This window comes from Pinus tabuliformis, chromosome 1_1, assembly GCF_031772625.1.
Source record: "Pinus tabuliformis cultivar Carrire ecotype Pingquan chromosome 1_1, CPIR1, whole genome shotgun sequence".
In the NCBI taxonomy this organism is placed as follows: Eukaryota; Viridiplantae; Streptophyta; class Pinopsida; order Pinales; family Pinaceae; genus Pinus; species Pinus tabuliformis.
In genome coordinates this window covers 645,119,974-645,139,835 of record NC_142297.1, presented here as the reverse complement: position 1 = coordinate 645,139,835, position 19,862 = coordinate 645,119,974, and the positions used below count along the sequence as shown (strand labels likewise).

The following is a 19,862-nucleotide window of genomic DNA, read 5'->3' as shown; positions in this document are numbered from 1 at the left end:
TTTGGGTCCTCAACAAACTATTGATTTATTATGTGAAAATGAAGTGGGTCTAATCAATACTGGATTTTTTTTAAAAACAATAATTGCAGTGGCAAGTGTATTGTTGAATGAAGTGAAGGAAGGTTAGATGGCTCAATCCATGGAAGGACCTATGGGAAACAAGAGCTTTGACATAGTTTTAGTGGTGAAGAGATTGAATTCGATAACTGTCTGTAGCTCGTCATGGTAATGGGATATGGACATCAAGAAGAGAAGACTGATTACATTTTCAAGATGGTGATTATTGGGGACTCTGCTATGGGAAAATCACAACTGCTGTCTAGATTCTCCAAGGATGAATTTGGCTGGGAATCTCAAGCTACACTAGGCATAGAGTTTCAAACCAACCCAATATTCATTGAGAACAAGATGGTCAAGGCTCATATCTGGGATACTGTAGGCCAAGAAAGGTGTTATACAAACTTTTTTTTTTCGTTTCTTTTAATGCAATCCATTTTACTAGTTACAACATATATTAGTTACAACCTATATCAATAGACATAAGAGTTGCATGAAGATCCTCTTTGTATTCAAGTTCTAGACATGAATATATATGGCCTTGAACAAGATCCCAAGCAGTAAGGAGTTTTCATGCTTTGAAGCATATTAATTTGAATTTTGACATGGAGTGTTTGCTAATATTTGAACACCCCGAATTCTCCTTATTAGAAGTGTGAATTGAAAGCTTATTCCTCAAGAGTGAGAGTTGTGCATATCTTTTATTGAGGAAATGCAATAACATAAAATTATGTGGTGTATCATATCTCTTTGCAGCAAACCTTTGATCAATTAAGTTTGATAGTAGTATATAAGTAATTGTATTCTGGTTGAAACTTTTCCCACCCAAAAAGTTTTTAAAGAAAGCCATGCTCCACTATTTCTCATTTTCAAATCTCTTTGCAACAAACCTTGATCATTTATGTTTAAAAGTTGTATATACATAATTGTATTTTGGTTGAGTCATAGCCAACAAGCATTTGCAAATAAGCATGGCCAGAAAACAAGACATTGTCCATTATTTCTTCTTTTTCAATATGAAACATTAGGCATTGAAATTGTAGAGATGTTTGCTTTATAATAAGGTTTAAGTTTATTATTTTTTTTAAATTTCACGATAGAATTCATGTGAATTGAAATCAACATAAATCTATTTTTTTTTTCAACCAGAATGAGTATAGTTTATATTAAAAAGTTGTTCCCATTCACAACAAAATCGGGTCTTTACATTGTTTTTTCACTGCTTCAACAAGTTGATACAAATTTCTTGGTCCATCTAGACTATTACAGTAGATATTTCTATCCTGGTTACAAACATTTCCCATTCTTGGATATCTACAACTATATATTCGACATAATTGAAGTAAGAGATATTACATTTAAAATTTAACATTTTTATAACACAAAAACAAAAACCATACAAAGGTGGTCAGATATCCATAGGAACTGGGTTGTTTAGATCCAATCCCTGGGAGGCCTCTTCTGAATCCTTGGGATTTCTATGGTCTGTCTCATCCTCCACATTTGCCTCCAAACCATCCTCTATTCCATCCACCTTGAGCTTCAAATTATCCAGTTGGTGACGTAGAGCATCCACTTCGTCCTCGAGTTTCCTGATACGTTCCTTTTTCTCAATTTCCCTTTCCTGCATGTTCATATTCTCATGCATTTGCTGATGCATGCTGCGTTGAAGTTCTAACAGTGCTTCCCGCAAGTCCCAATGATCTTGGATATAGGTGAGATAGGAGGGTCTATGTCTGCCACCTTGCATTGAGGAACCAACTCTCTGCCCACCCGACCTTGGCCTGCGGCTTCCCCACATGCTCGACCATGAACTGTCTTCAGACCTCTACATCTTGGCTTCCAAATTTGCACTTTTTATCGTGCTCCAGAAATTGGCACTATTTTCCTCGATCTCCCATAGTCAAGCACCCTATCGTGCCCACAATAGACTGCATCTTGGCTTCCAAATTTGCACTTTTTATCGTGCTCCAAAAATTGGCACTGTTTTCCTCGATCTCCCACAGTCAAGCACCTTATCGTGCCCACAACAGACTGCCCTAACCCTTAGCGAGAATGCACCATCCCACCTCCCTCCTACTCCAATTCTCCTCCCGCTTCTGGAGAGAATTACTAACCCACCTAGTGTCCCAAATATAGTCCGACTACAAACACTCCAGACAACCCAAGCCCAAAACCCGTGACCTGCCAATTATGCTCAAGATTTCTTGATTTTGCTTCCAAACCTCAGACAGACAGACCTTCCTACCGTCCTTACTGCTCTTCACATCATAACGCCCAACCTCCATGACACTGAAACTAATACACAATAGCCTCATCTCTAGCCACCAGGCTTTTGCAGAGGCCACCATCCCACTCTCAGACCTTATGAAATACAAAATCCACATACTTGTATGCACTTTATACCTGCTGCCTGACCTAGAGGTGATGTAGAGATGAGCTAGGAGATTTCTGAAATCGAGATTGCATGAGTATTCCATCATAAATCCACTCTCCTTGGTTAAATTCCCAGTAGGCTCCTGTGCTTTATCGGTCATTCCCACAATTCTCCCACGAACGAGCCTAACCTCACTGAAGATTTGAATTAAATTTTGCTCTGTAAAACTCAATTCCCTGCATGCGCCGCCCATTTCTCCAAGAACCAAGGCCGAGACATTGAGGCCGCACGTTGTGACTTATTCGTGAAATAGGTGTGGTACCAAATTTCCATGGGATGCCACGTTTCGAGCAAGTCTAGGTGTCCGACTTGCCACGAGTCTGCATGGCTAGCAGGACCTTGCAAAGGGTGATGTGATAGGGGGAGAAGGAGATCAGGGTAGAGGTTATAGCGCAGAGGTGAGTGTTAGAGTGGGGAGGGGCCACAGGGAAGGGGGAAGGGGAGGGAATGAGGGAGGGGAGGGGGGATGAGAGATAGGGCAAGGGAGGCGGGGGGGGGGGAGGGGGATGGGAGATAGGGCAAGGGAGGTGGGGGGAAGGTGGGGGAGGGGAGGTGGAAAGGGTGGGGGGGGGGGGGGGGGGGGGGGGGTGGTGAGGGGAGATGGCAGGAGAGAACTAGGGGGAGAAGGGTGGAGCTTCATTTTATTATCGAATGATAGATTCAACTTTTCCACCTCCATTTCTATCCACTGGGGCTTTGTTTCCGACCTACACATGACACTCTTCAATTTATTAAGGTATTTTTGTTGTGCTCACGACATCGTCGATGACACATTTTTCTTCCTCCAGATGGCTTGCCTTATTGGCTTGTTTGTCAGCATCATGATTATTTCCCCTCAAGACATGGTAGATGGCCACTGAGTCAAAAGCGAGGATCAAGTTCTGGGCTCTCATTATGATTTGATTCAGTGTAGATATCTTAGCCTTTGAAGTATTAATCATATGCCTTATAACTATAATGGAGTCTCCTAACACTTGAACCTTTTTTATCCTATTTCTATGAGCCAAGATTAATCCCAAGAGCATTCCAGAAGCCTTAGCTTGGTTATTGGTCTTTCGGCCTAGCCCCCAATCATAACTATATTAAATGATTCCTTCGGGATTAATGAGAATCCCTCCCCCTCTTGCCACCCCAACATAAATCTAAATTTTACTGAGATATAGTTGTCTATTAAGTTTGATATGCCCATATTGACTGGTTTTGTTGGGAACCAAAGACAAGCAAGTACCGGGCAATGACAAGTGCTTATTACACAGGAGATCTAGGGTCACTAATTGTGCACTATATCTCCAAATGGTAGTCATTTGAGCATGTACCTCGGTGGCTTGAAGAGATGAGAATGCATGCAGACAAAAACATTGTGATCATGCTTGTTGGCAACAAATATGATTTATGGAGGGAAGTCCCAACAGAGGATGCTAGATAGTATGCAGAGAAGGAGGACTTGTTTTTTCTTGAGACTTATGCTCTTGATGCCACCAATGTTGAGAATTCATTTCTCATTGTCCTCTGTGAGGTCTCCAAGGTGGTGAGTTAAAAGGCCCTGACTGCAAGCCAGGATGATGGGCCTGGGCTCAGGTCCATTACGTGAGGAAGAACACTGGATCTAACTCCATATGATGATAATAAGGCTAATAGGGTAGGATGTTGTTATTCATAGTGCTATTCATTTTCATAATTGGGTCTATGGCCATTCAGATTCCAGAGGAGAGGCCGACATTGGATGTATCTGAGGCATAAAAGATCATGACAAATTTGTGATACATATGAGGAATACAAGATCAAGGGTTTTGACAGATCTGTGCTAGACTTAATTGATCCATGGCCTATAATGTTCACCTTCTTGTAAAGGCAGGCCTTTTTTTTAATTAATTGTTCTTTCACAGCAAAACTGATGAATATGTCATACCAAGTCTACTTTTTCTATTAAATTTAAGTTGACAATTTAATACAAAAGTTGAAAGCAAAAAGAATAGAAGCAATAATTCTTATAAATGAGCAAGAGCTAGGAGTTGATTTATGCAACTGCAATTGCTCTTTATTGTTTTTAGTAGTATGTACAATTGATTTATTGCATATTTACATCTAAATTTCAAAAATTTGGGCGTAAGTTAAGTCTTGTTTATCCTGGTCATCAACTTGATTCGGGTTTTTCCATTGAGAAACATGCCATTCTTAATGAAGGTCCTCCCATTTAAAATGTAAAATTTTCTTTTATATCCCTGTAAGCCTATTGTTGTATATGTATATCAAACTAAGTTGTTGCAAGAGCCCTAACGAAGAGTGTATGGAGCCAGGGAGCTGGTCTTGAGAAAGAGTGAGGTCAGTGATATTTCAACAGAAACCTAACTTTGTAGATATACATCCATTTAACTAGTATTCATCCAAACTAAGGGCGATCAAACTACTTAGATTACATAACTATGCCTAATCATTGTATTATGTTTCAATGAAGAACATTGGACTACCATGTTCATGATCAACCATAATTTGACCATATTTAACCATAGTCAACCATGTTCAAACATGGTTAAGCAAAAGGTTAACCATGGTCAAACATAGTCATCAAGTTTAGGCATGGTCAACCTTGCGATGTTGTAGCATGATATGTCACGCAAGGCCAAAGTTTCCTTCCACATTCCCCCACTCTTCCTATCAACATTCCTTTGCACCTCTTGGTGCAATTTATAGTTTTATGTAATCATTTACTCTACGTAATAAATTAAACAAGCGCAATATGCAGTGTTGTTGCTTAGTGTTTATCTTTTAGTACAATTGACACAAGTACTTTATTTTTGAACTATGGTAATTACTTGTGAATATATATTATAGTTATTTTATCCTCATCAAGCAATCACACTTAGAAATTCAACTAATAACTAAGAAAATAAAGTAGATATCACAATGTGTGTAAGAGAGAGATGTGTGAGTGTGTTGTAGTACTCAACAACTCCCCATTATTTTTTATGATAGTTGAACTAATTAATACTGGGGACCCTTTTGAAAATTGATAAAGCTCCTTAGTTCTAATAAAATAAGGCAATTTTTAGTTTTTGTCACCAAAACACCTTTGAATAAGAAAATCTCCCTTATTGGAGTTTCCATATTAGAGTTTAACCCTATAAATATAGTATTCACAAATAAGCCGATAGGATTTTGTTTAAAATGTATTATTGGAAGAGTTCTATCAGAAATATTTAAATATCGCAACATTACTTATAATAAAGTTGCGATAAAACTTTCCCGTGATTAAAACTTTCTGATACTTTAAGTCTAATGTTATATAAGCACAATTTTATGGATATAATAAAGAAAATCTTGGCCCCACAAAACTACCACATAGTATATTGGAGCTTCCATTTATCGGAACTTTAAGAGTAAGCGCCACTTTAAAACCTCTGATATCTAATACCTCTGATATCCTTTGATGTCCCTCATCCTCCAATATTTGCCTCCTATCCATATCAGAACTTTTATAACGGGAGGCACTCTTTTAAAATCTCTTATATTGCATCCCGATACAGAGCCTCCGATGTCTCTTCCCGCTTACAACTCATAACTATTATATCTTTGAATAACGTCTATCGGAAGGTGAAGATATCGCAAGTTTTAAAGGTGCATCCCTAGGATTTCCCCAATAAAATATGTCAATATGATGACATGTACAAAGCCTATGTGAATATAAGTTTATCATTTAATGGCCAAAAGCAACAGATTTATGTTTTTTGAAGTTTCAAACGATCTAATCATTGCAGCTTGATGTCACTGGGATTTGCTTATAAAGACATGGATTGTTATGGAAAATAGTTATTTTCCCTAAAGAACTCTCTGGCTAAGAAATTTCCACTTATTTTTGTGTTTTCCATTACAGGCCAGTCCTAACAAGCAAAATTCATTACAGATGTCTAGGGTAGCTAAAGCAAGGAAGAAACCCATTGTTCAATAGCAATTGGTCGCTCCTTTGCCTGAAACTATTGAAATGGCTGCATTATTCTCATATACAACTTGTTCTCCAGATGTTTGAAGCTCCTCTTGGGAAGCTATTTATAAGCTTTTTGAAGATGAAGGACCGAGGGTAATAGAGAAAACAACTACAAAAAATGATTCTACATTAGTCTCTGAAACTACCTATAGTGATGTCGCTAATTCATTTTTGCATAGGATTGCAGCGTTACCCAAGATCCTTCCTTATACATATATGATTAAATGTTATTGATCATATGAACATTGCACAATGGAATTTCATGATTAAGAAGCAAACAATCATTGGGTCATTCAATAAAATACCATCAATCAAATCCCATCAGAAACTGAAGAAGAAATCCTAACAAACATAAGCAAGAAGATAAGGGTATGTATTATATTCTTCCCTTGCTGGTTCATACTGTCAAATATCTCTATGTTATGTAGGATCTATGGTTACCCTGATACACATAAATTCTTCGACAAATGGGTATCACTCATTGATGTTGCCTCTAATGGATATATTATGCATTGGTGAAACATATTGCCTGGAAATATAACCACTCAAATCATGAATTATAGGAGTAAACACATATTTTCACAGAACGTGGTTCCCCCTTTTTATATGAGTGTCTATATAATGGATGCCATCTATTTCACCTATGATTTTACTTCTATGGGATGGATATGGACTATAGAAGACCCTACTCCTATCCCTATTTATCATGACATACTCTAGGAATAAAAAAAGTACCCTCATTTCTATAAAATTTTCCATAGAGTAATGTTTCCCATCCACCATAGTGTCTTTGATGAGAAGGCCCTTAGGATTTCACCTAAAGCTAGAAATAATTTGCTATCAATTGGGAACTAGTTTGGAGAAGAATCATTCACTTATGTCTAGATCTTTGGTAGTCTTTTACATTCCCATGTTTTACCCCTAGACATCCCTGATAAACTTCTTGCCCAAGAAATAACTTAACGACCATAAGACATGGTGTTTCAAAGGACCCGAGTCATGCTAATAATACAATGTGGCCTACTTTTCCTATTCAATGTGGTGTGTATGCTCTAGATAATTATAAACATGTTGGTCTTGAGATTGAAGGGATTGAGAGTTTAAACTTCCCAACTATTCCAAATAGGCAATATGATCCTAACAGAACTACTAAGAATGTCACTACACGGTCAACTATCAGGAAATTTATGCATGAGCCGGATAAGTTTGATGACTTATTTGAATCAACCTCTGCCTATTTAATGGTTGGGAAACTAGCAAAAACACATTTAACTCCAGAGGAGATAACTCAATTTAATCAGTACAAAGATAAAATGATATCTCACTTGCCTATGGATTTATTGAAGTTCCCTAGCCAAAAAATAGAACGCGATAAAGTCTTGGCTATTTCAACACAGGTTACAGATGTATCCCAAGTAAAAGAGAAAGGTACTTCCTCTTATTCCCAAGCGGAAGAAACTTTGTTAAATAAAAAACTTGATGCAATATGGGAACAATTTAATCAAGTTATTCAAGAAATAGGGCCTTAAGATCTAAAGACTCCATTGCAGGAGAAAGTTTCACATACTCCTGAAATTATAGAAAACCCCACTTACTACTGGGACTTCTGACAAGCCTTTGGACACTGATGGCATAAAAATAATCCTGACATTCCCGACCCCCGAGGTCGTTTTGAGGGTAGAAGAGATTCCTCCTCTTGACATATTTCACAGTCCATAAAATAAAGCTGTTGTAAAAATACAAAAGAAAATAAGGAAGATTGATCAAACCCATGCCTTAGTCCTTGAAAATACTTCATTTGAAGTAGTATGTAAAAGCCTTCAATCTACTCCTGCAGAGGATCTCAGGAGGATCTCATAGTTTTTAGGAGCATATGCTTCTGCTACCATAGACAAGGCCATCGAAGTACAACAACTTCTAAAAGGAAAGGATGAAAGAATTATGCAGTTCGAACAAGGTATGGAGAATGAAAACCAAATGATTGCTCAACAGTGGCAAGCACAACTCGCAGAACTTCAAAAAAAAAATTATGCATTGAAGCTTCAACATGAATCTGATTTGAAAATTCGAGATACTCAAATCCAAGAGTTACAACGTAGTATTGAACAATTGAATATTAATCCCGAATCGGCTGAATTCAAAAAGGAAGTGGGAGAATTAAATACTCTCCTTGTTCAATAACATATTACTTTTTGTCAAAAATTAGCCATTATTCATGATTTATGTAAAACAACCAATACGTTGGTGAATCAATTGTTCGATTTCAGGACATACTTTGAATAAATTGAGGAGAAAATCTCTGATTATATAACATGGCCAGAAAGTGCTGAAGGGAGATTAGCCAATCTCCCTACAATTGAAGAGTCACAAAAGGAGATAGTCTTCCAAGATTGGGAAATAAGACTTAAACATGCAAAGACAACGATATTCAATGCCAGGGATATTTCTAATGACCTCACTGAATATATCAATGAGAATTTACTGCAGACCAACCTTATTCCAGATTGACTCGAGGGAAATCTACGTAATATTAAATTATTGACCAAGACATGGTAAGAATTATCAAGGAAGAAGGCCGAAAGCATTGATAAACTGTCAAAGGTTAACTTAGAATGCCATTGGCATTTGAAGTTAAACCTCATAGTCAGTGGTTAATGCTGATATGTCTATCCAACACAACCAATCATATGCTTCCAGCACTCAGGGATGTGATATTCACTGGTCAGATGCACATTCAACCATGGTCTCCACCCAAATTGAAGCCTATGATAGATATCTATGAACTACAGTAGCGTATGGAAGAACATTTATCTTCAAAGTCTTAGCTGGATTGTTGTAACAAAATCTAAAATTGTCTTATGGTTTTATTTTAAGCGATGTTTGTTAAAACGACTCCAGACTTTTATTCTGCTTTTCTATATTTGTATTTTATTTGAAAACTATAAATCCCATTCATTTGAATGAAGAAGGGGTTCTGAATTTTGTGGAGAAATATTTTGTTTACACTATTGTAAATCAAGTAATCTTAATAGAAGGCTAAGCCGATGTTGTTTTTCTCATAAACAGATTCATAATAGATTTGGTACTATTATCTGTTTATTTTTCCTGTGTTTTATGAGTTAAGTGGCTATTCAATTTATTTTTACTACATGCATGAATGAAAGCAATCTTACATTCTTCATTATTGTCATATACGATTGAAATCATAAACAACGAAATCATATATATGTGATAAGTTTTATCAACAAAATTTAATTAACTATTTAATTAAATTTTAGCTATCATTCGTTGTTTTAACTTCATGATCATTTGATAATCTATATTGCCTTATTGTTTATGAAATCCTATTTAAATCACATATAGAAAATAAGCTTTCCTGAGATAGATATATAAATAGTCAATTTATATATTTCTTTATTCTCAAGTTTCATTAATCATAAGTTTCACACATACATACTTCATCCATTTTTATCATTTATATCAAGGAAAACTGGTCCCATAATCCCCAGTCAGAGCCACCAATCCAAACGGAAAAGGATCTGCTCTAAGGTCCCTACTGGGTGGTTTTCCCCGATGTTGAGGTGGACATGAAAAATGTCAAAGCCAACATTTCCATTTATGAGGTTAGTAAATTAAAACAACAGCATAAGCTTTTACTTAAAGAATTGAATGTAGTTCCCGCATTTCCATTACCTACTGCTGTCACAGCAAAAGGATCAAAAGGGAAAGGAAAACCTCCAAATGTCCCTTCAAATAAAAGTGACCCATCAGATGCTATTCTAATTGGAGATAGATCAAATTCCCATACTCCTCCCTTTTTATTGACTTTTGAGATTTTTAACAAGAATGTTCACAATTGTCTAGTAGATTTTGGTGCATCATTAAATGTCATGCCTTATACGGGGTGTCTTAACTTAAATATTTCACCACAAAAATGTGTTGTTCAAAGTGTTCAATTAGATTGCACAAAAGTCAAAGTTTTGGGAGAAATGAATTTTGTTTTAATCAAGTTATCTTCCAATTCAAAGGTTTGTCAAATGATAGATATCTTATTTGTAGACATTGCTGAATTATATGGTCTCATTCTAAGTAGAGACTGGTTTGGAAAACTACATGGTTACTTTGCAACTGATTGGTCACACATGTGGCTTCCCTACAATGGAAAACCCAATTAAATTCGTGTTGTTAGGGAGAAACATATGAAATATCCAGTGAATGATTTTGATGAGGAAAATGAACCAGTAGTATTTACAAACAACATTCTTGGAAGTTACTCTTCTGAATCTTTCTTTGGCAATTTTCAAGCACAAAAATCTCCCTTTCTAGTTTATTCTGTTTCATCTCAAATTGAATTTTTTTCCCAAACAGATTCATCTAAGTGTAATAATATTGTAGAAAACCTTGTAAATAAGCATGGACTCTTTATTTTGATGAATCCAAATCTAATGATAGTGCATGAGCTGGTTGCACCCTAGTAAACCCTAAGGGTGAAAAAACTATGCTTGCATGCAGATTGGAATTTGATTGTACCAAAAACATAGCTGAATATGAAGCATTGGTACAAGGCTTACAAAAGGTCATTAGTTTTGATGTCAAATATCTTAAAGTTTTTGATGGCTCAGAGATTGTAATCAAACAAATTAGAAACAACATCCATTATGTTTCTAGTCACCTTAAGCATTATCAATCCTTGATCCAAGACCTAATTTCCCATTTCACTGCATTCAATATAGCTCCTATCCCAAGAATAAAAAATGCTAGTGCTTACCTCCTACCAAACATTGCTTCCAAACTCATTCCATATGAGGATTTTAGTCTTGATAGATTTTTAATTCAATTGATTTTTCACCTCTCCATTCCAGACAACATAACTAATTGGCATGTGTTTAATGATGATAGTGACATCCTGAGTTTTCTAACATCAGAAGGGTCTTACTCTGACTAGATTATTGATGAACATGAACATGAAAAGCAACTGAATAAACCTTCTGAGGAAAATAACTTTCATAAACAAGTAGTAAAATTGGAACACATATGATTTGAAATATGGATTCAAAAGGGTTACCAATTGCAAAATTCAGAGCTCTACTTTAAGGTTTGAATTGGTTAACTTAGGATTTGATCATAAGCCTTAGAACATCGATTTAGGCCTTGGAATTTCACCAAATGAGAGATCTGCTTTCATTCATTTGTTGAAAAGATACAAAGATGTATTTGCTTGGAATTATGATGATCTTAAAACTTATGATACATCTATCATTCAACACACCATTCCTATGCTGCCAGATGTCAAGCCAATTCAACAAAAGCTGAGGAAGGTTCACCCTAACTTGGAAGCTCAGATTAAGACTGATTGAATAAGATTCTCAAGGCAAAAATCAGTTTCCTAGTCAGACATTGCAAGTGGGTCACAAATCACGTGCTAGTTATAAAGAAGAATGGAGGTATTCGTATTTGTATATATTTAAGAAATTTAAACAAAGCTTGTGAAAATGATCAATTTCCTTTGCCTCCAATGAAACAAATTTACAATCTGTTGCTGGTTCTGAGCTAGTGTTTTTCTTAGATGGTTTTTCAGGTTACAATAAGATTCTTGTACATCCAGATGATAGTATGAAAACCACATTCAAAACCAAGTGGGGAACGTATGCTTATGAAAAAATTCCTTTTGAGATGATTAATGTTGTAACTACTTTCCAAAGAGCCATGGGCATTGCTTTCAAAGGTTTTATCAATAAGATATTTGTAGTGTATTTAGATGACATTACAGTTTATTCTAAACAAAGAAGTAATCATTTACATGATCTAAAACAAATCTTCGAAATATGTAAAAAAATTGGAATCTCCTTAAATCCGAAAAAGTCATTGTTTTCCCTTAGTGAAGGTAAGCTTCTAGGATTTATTGTGTCTAAATAAGGAATTTGCATAGATCCAAATAGAATCAAGGTGATATCTGAAATCCCCTTACCACACAATAAAAAACCCATGCAGTCATTTCTTGCGTAGATTAATTTTGTTAAACGATTTGTCCTAGATTTCTCTCAAATTGTATTACCCTTACAAACTATGATCAAGAGGATTAAAATGGGGACTGATCAAAAGAAAATCATTTGAGTCAATAAAACAAGCAATCATAGATGCTCCTTCGTTATCAACTCCTAATTTTCTAAACAATTTGTTCTTTATACTTTTTCTTCCAAACAATCCTATCCAACAGTATTAACACAACCTAATGAACAACAAGTTGAAGCTCCAATTTCCTTCTTTAGTTCCAATTTACAAGGACTTTAGCTAAATTATTCAGAGGTTGAGAAACAAGCCTTTGCAATTTTTAAGTCCATAAAACATTTCAGGCCTTTCCTCCTAAAAGCACATACAAAAGTAATTGTTCCTTTCCCTTGAGTCAAACAATTGCTTGTCCAAAAGGAATTAAGAGAGAAAAGAGGAAATTGGGTTACTTCCTTGCAAGAATATGACCTAGAAATTAAGCCAGCTAAAATAGTAAGGGGTCAAGGTTTTGTAGATTAATTACTGGAGCTTATAACACTTCAGCTAATGAAGATTCAAGTAATAATGTTCAAATTACAGAGGTATGCGCCATTGACATTGAACCTCAGTATGTTGATTTAATATTTTATTTAAAAAATGGTTATGCTCCATTGGAACTCAATTACAAAAAGAAAAGAGATCTCAGACTTAAATCTAATCAATGTAAGCTTGTCAATGATGTCTTATTTAGAATAAATTATGATTCTGTTTTGTTAATATGTCTAGAAAAATATGAAGCAATTTTTTTTTTGCAGGAGCTACATGATGGACCAACTAGTGGACATTATGGTGGGGACACCACTGCTCATAAGATTTTGCATGTTGGATACTATTGGCTGAATCTATTTAAGGAAACCCATGCCCATGTCAGAAAATGAAAAGTCTTCCAGACTGCTTCAGGAAGACAAAAGAAACCAACCTTACCTTTGTAGCCAATTAACATTGAGAAACCTTTTGAGAAATGGGGACTAGACATAATAGGTGAGATTGTTCCTAACTCTTCTAAGCAGCATAAATACATCTTGGCTGCTATGGATTATCTCACAAAATGGGTGGAAGAAATACCTCGTAAGGTGGCCAATTTTGAAAACATTATTGAATTTATCGATCAATTTATTATTACCAGGTTTGGTTTTCCTTATGCCCTTATCTTTGATAATGCATCTTATTTTTCCAGAAATACCATGAATGAATTTGATCTTAAAAGAGGTTTTAAATTAAAATATTCTGCAAATTATTACCCTTAAGGAAATGGCTTAACTGAGTCTACTAATAAAAACCTCATTAGGATAATCAAGCGAACACTTGACCAAAATAAAATAAATTGGCACAAAGCTCTAGTTTTTGCTTTATGGGTTGACAAAATCACTAAGAAGGTCTCTATAGGAACTTCTCCTTTTCAATTAGTGTATGGAAAAGAGGCTATCCTACCTCCTAATCTAGCTCTTCCTTCACTAGCCCTAGTGCAATCTATTGAAGAAAAACCTTATTTTTCTTTGCAATTAAGGATGTCTCAAATTATTAAGTTAGAAGAAGAGAGAGATAGATCCAAACAAGTTCATGCTCACCATCAACAATTGGTCAATTCCTCATTTGATCCAAGTTCAATTAATAACATTTTTTTTTTCAAATTAGTGACTTAGTTATGAAATGGGACAAAGCCCATGAAGAAAAAGGCAAACACACAAAGTTCCAGAAGTTATGGCTAGGTCCATTTCATATCATTGAGAAACTAGGCCCATCAACCTCTATCCTCTAATATTTACATGGAAATAAGGATGCTCTTCTTGTTAATGGGATAGTTTTGAAAATACATTTTTCTTAAGGATATCTATCCTCTTGTAAATATGTAAATAATCAAATGTATATATCAGTATCTTTAGCCTTAATAATGATTAGGCAATGCACTTTTGACTTCATATTGGGGTCTCTCATCATTTACATGAAATGTGACTAATTAAAGGAGAATTGTTAGAAAGTAAATAATAACATTGAAGTTTAGTATTTCATCTGTTACAAATTTCTAAAATCTTTATATCCATTAAGTTGTAAATATTTCATAACTCGAAACATTAAAAAATCTAGTTGTCCTATGATTGGTCGTGAAAGGTTTTCTTTAAAAAGTGAAGACTATTTTGAAGTTTTAACATCTTTTGGCTTCAATTGTCATCCATGACTCTTAAGGAGTGAATATACCTCCCCATCCACTAATTTTAAAATATTTAGAGTGTAATTCAAACATATATAAAACTTAAAAGATAGGAGGTCTCATCATGAGTCGACTTACCATGATCATAGGAAACCAATGATATTGAAATTATCATGACTGGTCACCAAACTAGGATAATGACTTGTGGTTGAACAACTATAAGACAAGAGGCCTCATAATGAGCTAACTTGTTCAATATCATTATAACCTGTGAATGGAATTGTCATCATCTGGTTACCAAGCCAGGTCAATGACTTTCAAGTAAGCTTTAAAAAAAAAGAAAAGGAAAATTAATACCTCTAAAATGTTACTATAAGTGGATGGGATACTGGTACATTTTAGTTAAATGGTAACCTTGTCGAGGCTATGGACGCCTGTTGGTAGCAGTGGCTCTACCAGTGACAAAAAATTCTATCTTAAAAGCTAAGCTTCTATAGTTCTTAACTTTATCTTTATAATTGACTAAATGACTGACAAAGACAATACTAATTTTCATCAATAACAAGTTGTGAGGTAATTTGCAAGATAATGAGTTCTTTCCTTAAGAGTAATCTTTACTAATAAAAACTTCATTTTTTTTTACCTTTCTAAGTCCTTTTCATTAGTAGTTAAAATTTCATTTATGTTTATAGAGATAATTGTTTCGCCCAGTATGTCGCCAATTGTTGTAGTACTCAACAACTCCCCATTAATTTGTATGATAGTTGAACTAATAAATAATGGGGACCCTTTTGAAAATTGATAAAGCTCCTTAATTCCAATAAAATAAGGAAATTTTTATTTTTTGTCACCAAAACACTTTTGAATAATAAAATCTCCCTTATCGGAGCTTCCATATCAAAGATTAGCCCCATAAATATAGTATTATGTTGATGGTGCTAGAACCACCAACATCAAGGGATCTCCCCGGTATGAAGTCCCAACTAGACCTCACACCATTTGGTGTAGGAGTCCCATCTGGTACGATGTCCTGGTTGCCATTATCTTAATGATTTGCCTCAAATCTTACTTGTCAGCACAAGAGAGTGGTCTACTTTGTCTTCCGAGAAGTGAGGTTCGCGTGCCTGGTGAGTGTAAGTGTCACTTGTGTCAATGGTTCTTTCACTGTAGAGGGAGAGGGTGGGAATGAGTCCCAAGTCGGTTAGGAGAAGTCCCAACTGTACTAGGAACACACAACACAACAGGACATGCACAACTTTTGGTAGAACAGTCCACACAGATGCGGCAATCAAAACACACAAGGGAAAATAACACGTATACCACTCAGCAGATTAATCCGCGTGAGTACAATGGTTGTTATAGCAAGTTCCATGTGAAAGGTTTGTCTGATGTTCGGGAGAGTAGTCTACACAGGCGAGGCAACGTTAACAGCACATACAACACATTTTCATTAACATATATGTATTACAACAAGTGAATTAATTCAAGTGTTAAACACAGGTTCAAGCAACATGCATTACAAGTGTTAAATATTAGTCTTACAACAGATACAATACATGTGTGAAAACGCGCTGGCATGTTAGCAAGATTCTAAATTAAGTGAAAGTTCCAAGACACATCATTACACCATACATCACTAACCTCGTGTGAGGGGCATTGGAGCCACTTCTTACTCCTCAAAGAAAAGATAACAAACTCTCTTGGTTGTGGGAGGAGCTGAGGTGAAAAGTCCTTTGCATGTACAAATGAGGGGGTATTTATAGCCAAGGGTGAAACTGACCCTTGTGGCTATTCGACTACCCTCATGATTGTTTGACTTCCATGACTTTTCGACTTTACATGACTCTTTGTACAACAAGTGGGTCTCTTGGACTTCCATGTTACATTACATTGATTTGACAACATGGCCCACAGTGGAGATGTGGACAACATGACTCATGACACGACTCAACATGACAGTGCTAGTACATTCATGCTGTTGTTGGAGTGCATGTCGAGCTACAGTGTTGTTGGGTGATAGATGTCTTCATGGTGTGTCACAACTTCACCTCTGCATGGAAAGGTGTGTGAAGTCTTCGATGGTCGTTGGATCACTTACTATTTCTTTGACATGTTGCTCCTTACTTGTATGTTGGAAGGCTTGACAGGCTCATCTGTTCACGAAAGGTGCATGTTCATCCATTCGTCCGTCTATGAGCACATCTTGCATGTCTGCTCGTTCGTCCGTCCGTGAACACATCTTTGCATGATCATCCATTTGTGAGCACATCTCTTCGCATGCATTGTTCGTTTGTCCATTCGTGAACCTGTCCTTCTGCATGTGCTCCCTTCATTCATCCCATTCGTCGTTGCGCCATGTTTGTTGGTGTACCTGTACCTGCAGTCACTCATGATGAGACGACATCAAATCCAAAAACCTCCTAGTCTACCATGACAAATGATTATTTTGGATGCAGGTGACCGGGAGAGGCAGCAAGGTTGTGAGGCGATATGATGGCTCCAGGCACTGCTGATGACAACTACGGAAGAGTCACTGGGTGATGAAGATGGGCAATTTGGGTCGAAAGTGACTGTCCGTGAGGTCTGGCTCGGCTGGAAGGTAAACTGCGCAAATTTTGGGAGGGACAGTCCGGACTGCAGGAAGGCAAGGTAGTCAAAATCTACACATTTTCTAGAACGAGAGAGCAGCGGGGTTGGACAGCAAAATTTGCGCAATTTCTTAGAGGAGTAGGCCGGGCTGCAGGGAGGATTGGTAGACAGGATTTGTGTAATTTTCCGGGCAAACAGGCTAGGAGCCTGGTAGCCAAAACTACACAATTCCTAAAGGGAAATGGCAGTTGGTTGTTGGGTCACTCGCAGTAGAAATTGAACAATTCCTAAGGGGAACTGGCAGTCAGCTGCCCAGAGCTTGGCAACAAAAACTGCACAATTCTTGGAGGGATTTGGCAGTCTACTGCTGGAAGCTGCTGGCGAGGGAAGTTGCACTGAGGCTGGGAGGCTGACCTACTGATCATCTCTGCGCAAATTTTGAGCTGAGCAGAATGATGGGCAACAGATGGTTTGTTCATGAAAACTGTGCAATTTTCTAGATGAGCAGTTGGTCGATTGTTGGGAGGACTAGCTGGAAACACTGCGCAATTTTCTGAGGGAGACAAGGACGGGCACTGGTTTCTTTCTGGCTTGGCTACGCAATTTTCCCAGCTAGCGGAGTGGGCAAGGTCTGCAGCTTTTGCGCAACTTTTGAGGGGAATGAGTCCCGGGGTGGCTGCCAGGTCAAATCCTCTGTTTGACCAACTTGAAGGCTGATTGATTGCTTGCGGGAAGCGCAACTTGAAATCACTTTCTTGGTGCTTCTATGCTGTTCTGGGTGGCAGTCGATCGATTCGCTGGTGGGGTGATGGTCTGGCTATCAGAAGGGAGTATGGTTGTCGAAACTTCAACAAAATGACTAAGTGTGTGAATGAGTGAAATATGCACATGTGATCTTGCAAACACACACCAACATGACTTGATGATTAGACGAGCCAAACCATCCAGACACACATGCTCAACAAGACTGATCAACGGTGTGAGCGATAAGCGCGACACTTGTGATTGATCGTTGATTGACCGTGACGACACTTGTGCGACAGTGAGTGTGACTCTGTGTGTGAGTGTGATAGATGCTTTCATAGCGAACACAACATGTACACACGAAGTGAAGACCTTGAGCATGACCAGAACATGGTCGCAAGCATGACTTCGATATTAACATGCAAAAAATTGGATAGAATGAACAAGCAAGGTAGATGCAAAGACTCACATGGGCTCACGAAGTGAACTCGAGTGTGTGCAGTCATCAAGTGAAACTCTCAAGGGAGGCTACAAAATTGGCTATAGGCCAAAATTTTGGAGGGTGGTTGTAGCCGCTACAACATATGCACAAATAACCTGATAGGCTTTTGTTTAAAATGTATTATCGGAAGAGTTCTATAGGAAATATTTAAATATCTCAACATTACTTGTAATAAGTTGTGATACAACTTTCCCCAGATTAAAACTTTCTGAAGTTATATAAACACGATTCTATGGATATAATAAGGAAAATCCTAGCCCCACTAAACTTCCACGTAGCATATCAGAGCTTCCATATATCGAAACTTTAAGAGAAAACACCACTTTAAAACCTATGATATACTCTGATCCTTTGATGTCCCTCATCCTCTGATATTACGATATCCCTCATCCTCCGATATTCACCTCCTATCCATATCAAAACTTTTATATCAGGAGGCACTCTTTTAAAATATCCGATATTGCATCCCCGATATAGAACCTCCGATGTCTCTTCCCGCTTACAACTCATAATCGTTATGTCTTTGAATAACGTCTATCGAAAGGTGAAGATATCGCAAGTTTTAAAGGTGCATCCCTAAGATTTCCCTGATGAAATCCACCAATATGCTGAGATGTAAAGAGCCCATGTGAATACTTGTTTATCATTTAATGGCCAAAAAACAACAAATTTATGTTTTTTGAAGTTTTAAACGATTTAATCATTGCAGCTTGATGTCGTTGGGATTTGCTCATAAAGACATGAATCGTTATGGAAAATAGTGTTTTTCCCTAAAGAACTTTATGGTTAAGGAATCTCCGCTTATTCTTATGTTTTCCATTACAACCCAATCTTGACAAGAAAAAATCTTTATAGATGTCTACGAAAGTTAAAGCAAGGAAGAAACTCGTTGTTCAACAACAAATGATAACTCCTCCGCCTGAAACTACTGAAATGCCTACATTATTCTCATATACAACCTGTTCTCCAGATGTTGGAAGCTCCTCTTGGGAATCTATTTATAAGCTTTTTGAAGATGAATGACCCAGGGTAACAGAGAAAACAATTATGGCCGATGATTCTACCCTAGTCTCTAAAACTACCTACAGTGATATCACCAATTCATTTTTTACATAGGATTGCAGCCCGACCCAAGATCCTTCCTTATACAGATATGGTTAAATGGGTTATTGATCATATGAACATTATAGTCATTGGGTCATTCATCAGTAGCGATTTGAGCAAAATGTATCGTCTGCCACAACCTCAACAAAAATATGACAAGAATTTTATACAGAAGTTCATGAAGAAGAATGAGCATCAATCATAGCACATCAGAAACTGGAGAAGGGATCCTAACAAACATAAGAGAGAA

The 19,862-nt window shown here is 36.9% G+C and overlaps 1 pseudogene; it reads left to right on the top strand.

Moving 5' to 3' along the window:
* Positions 1–255: 255 nt before the first annotated feature.
* On the top strand, positions 256–4,031 carry LOC149215002 (ras-related protein RABA4b-like; annotated as a pseudogene).
* The last annotated feature ends 15,831 nt before the right edge of the window (positions 4,032–19,862 follow it).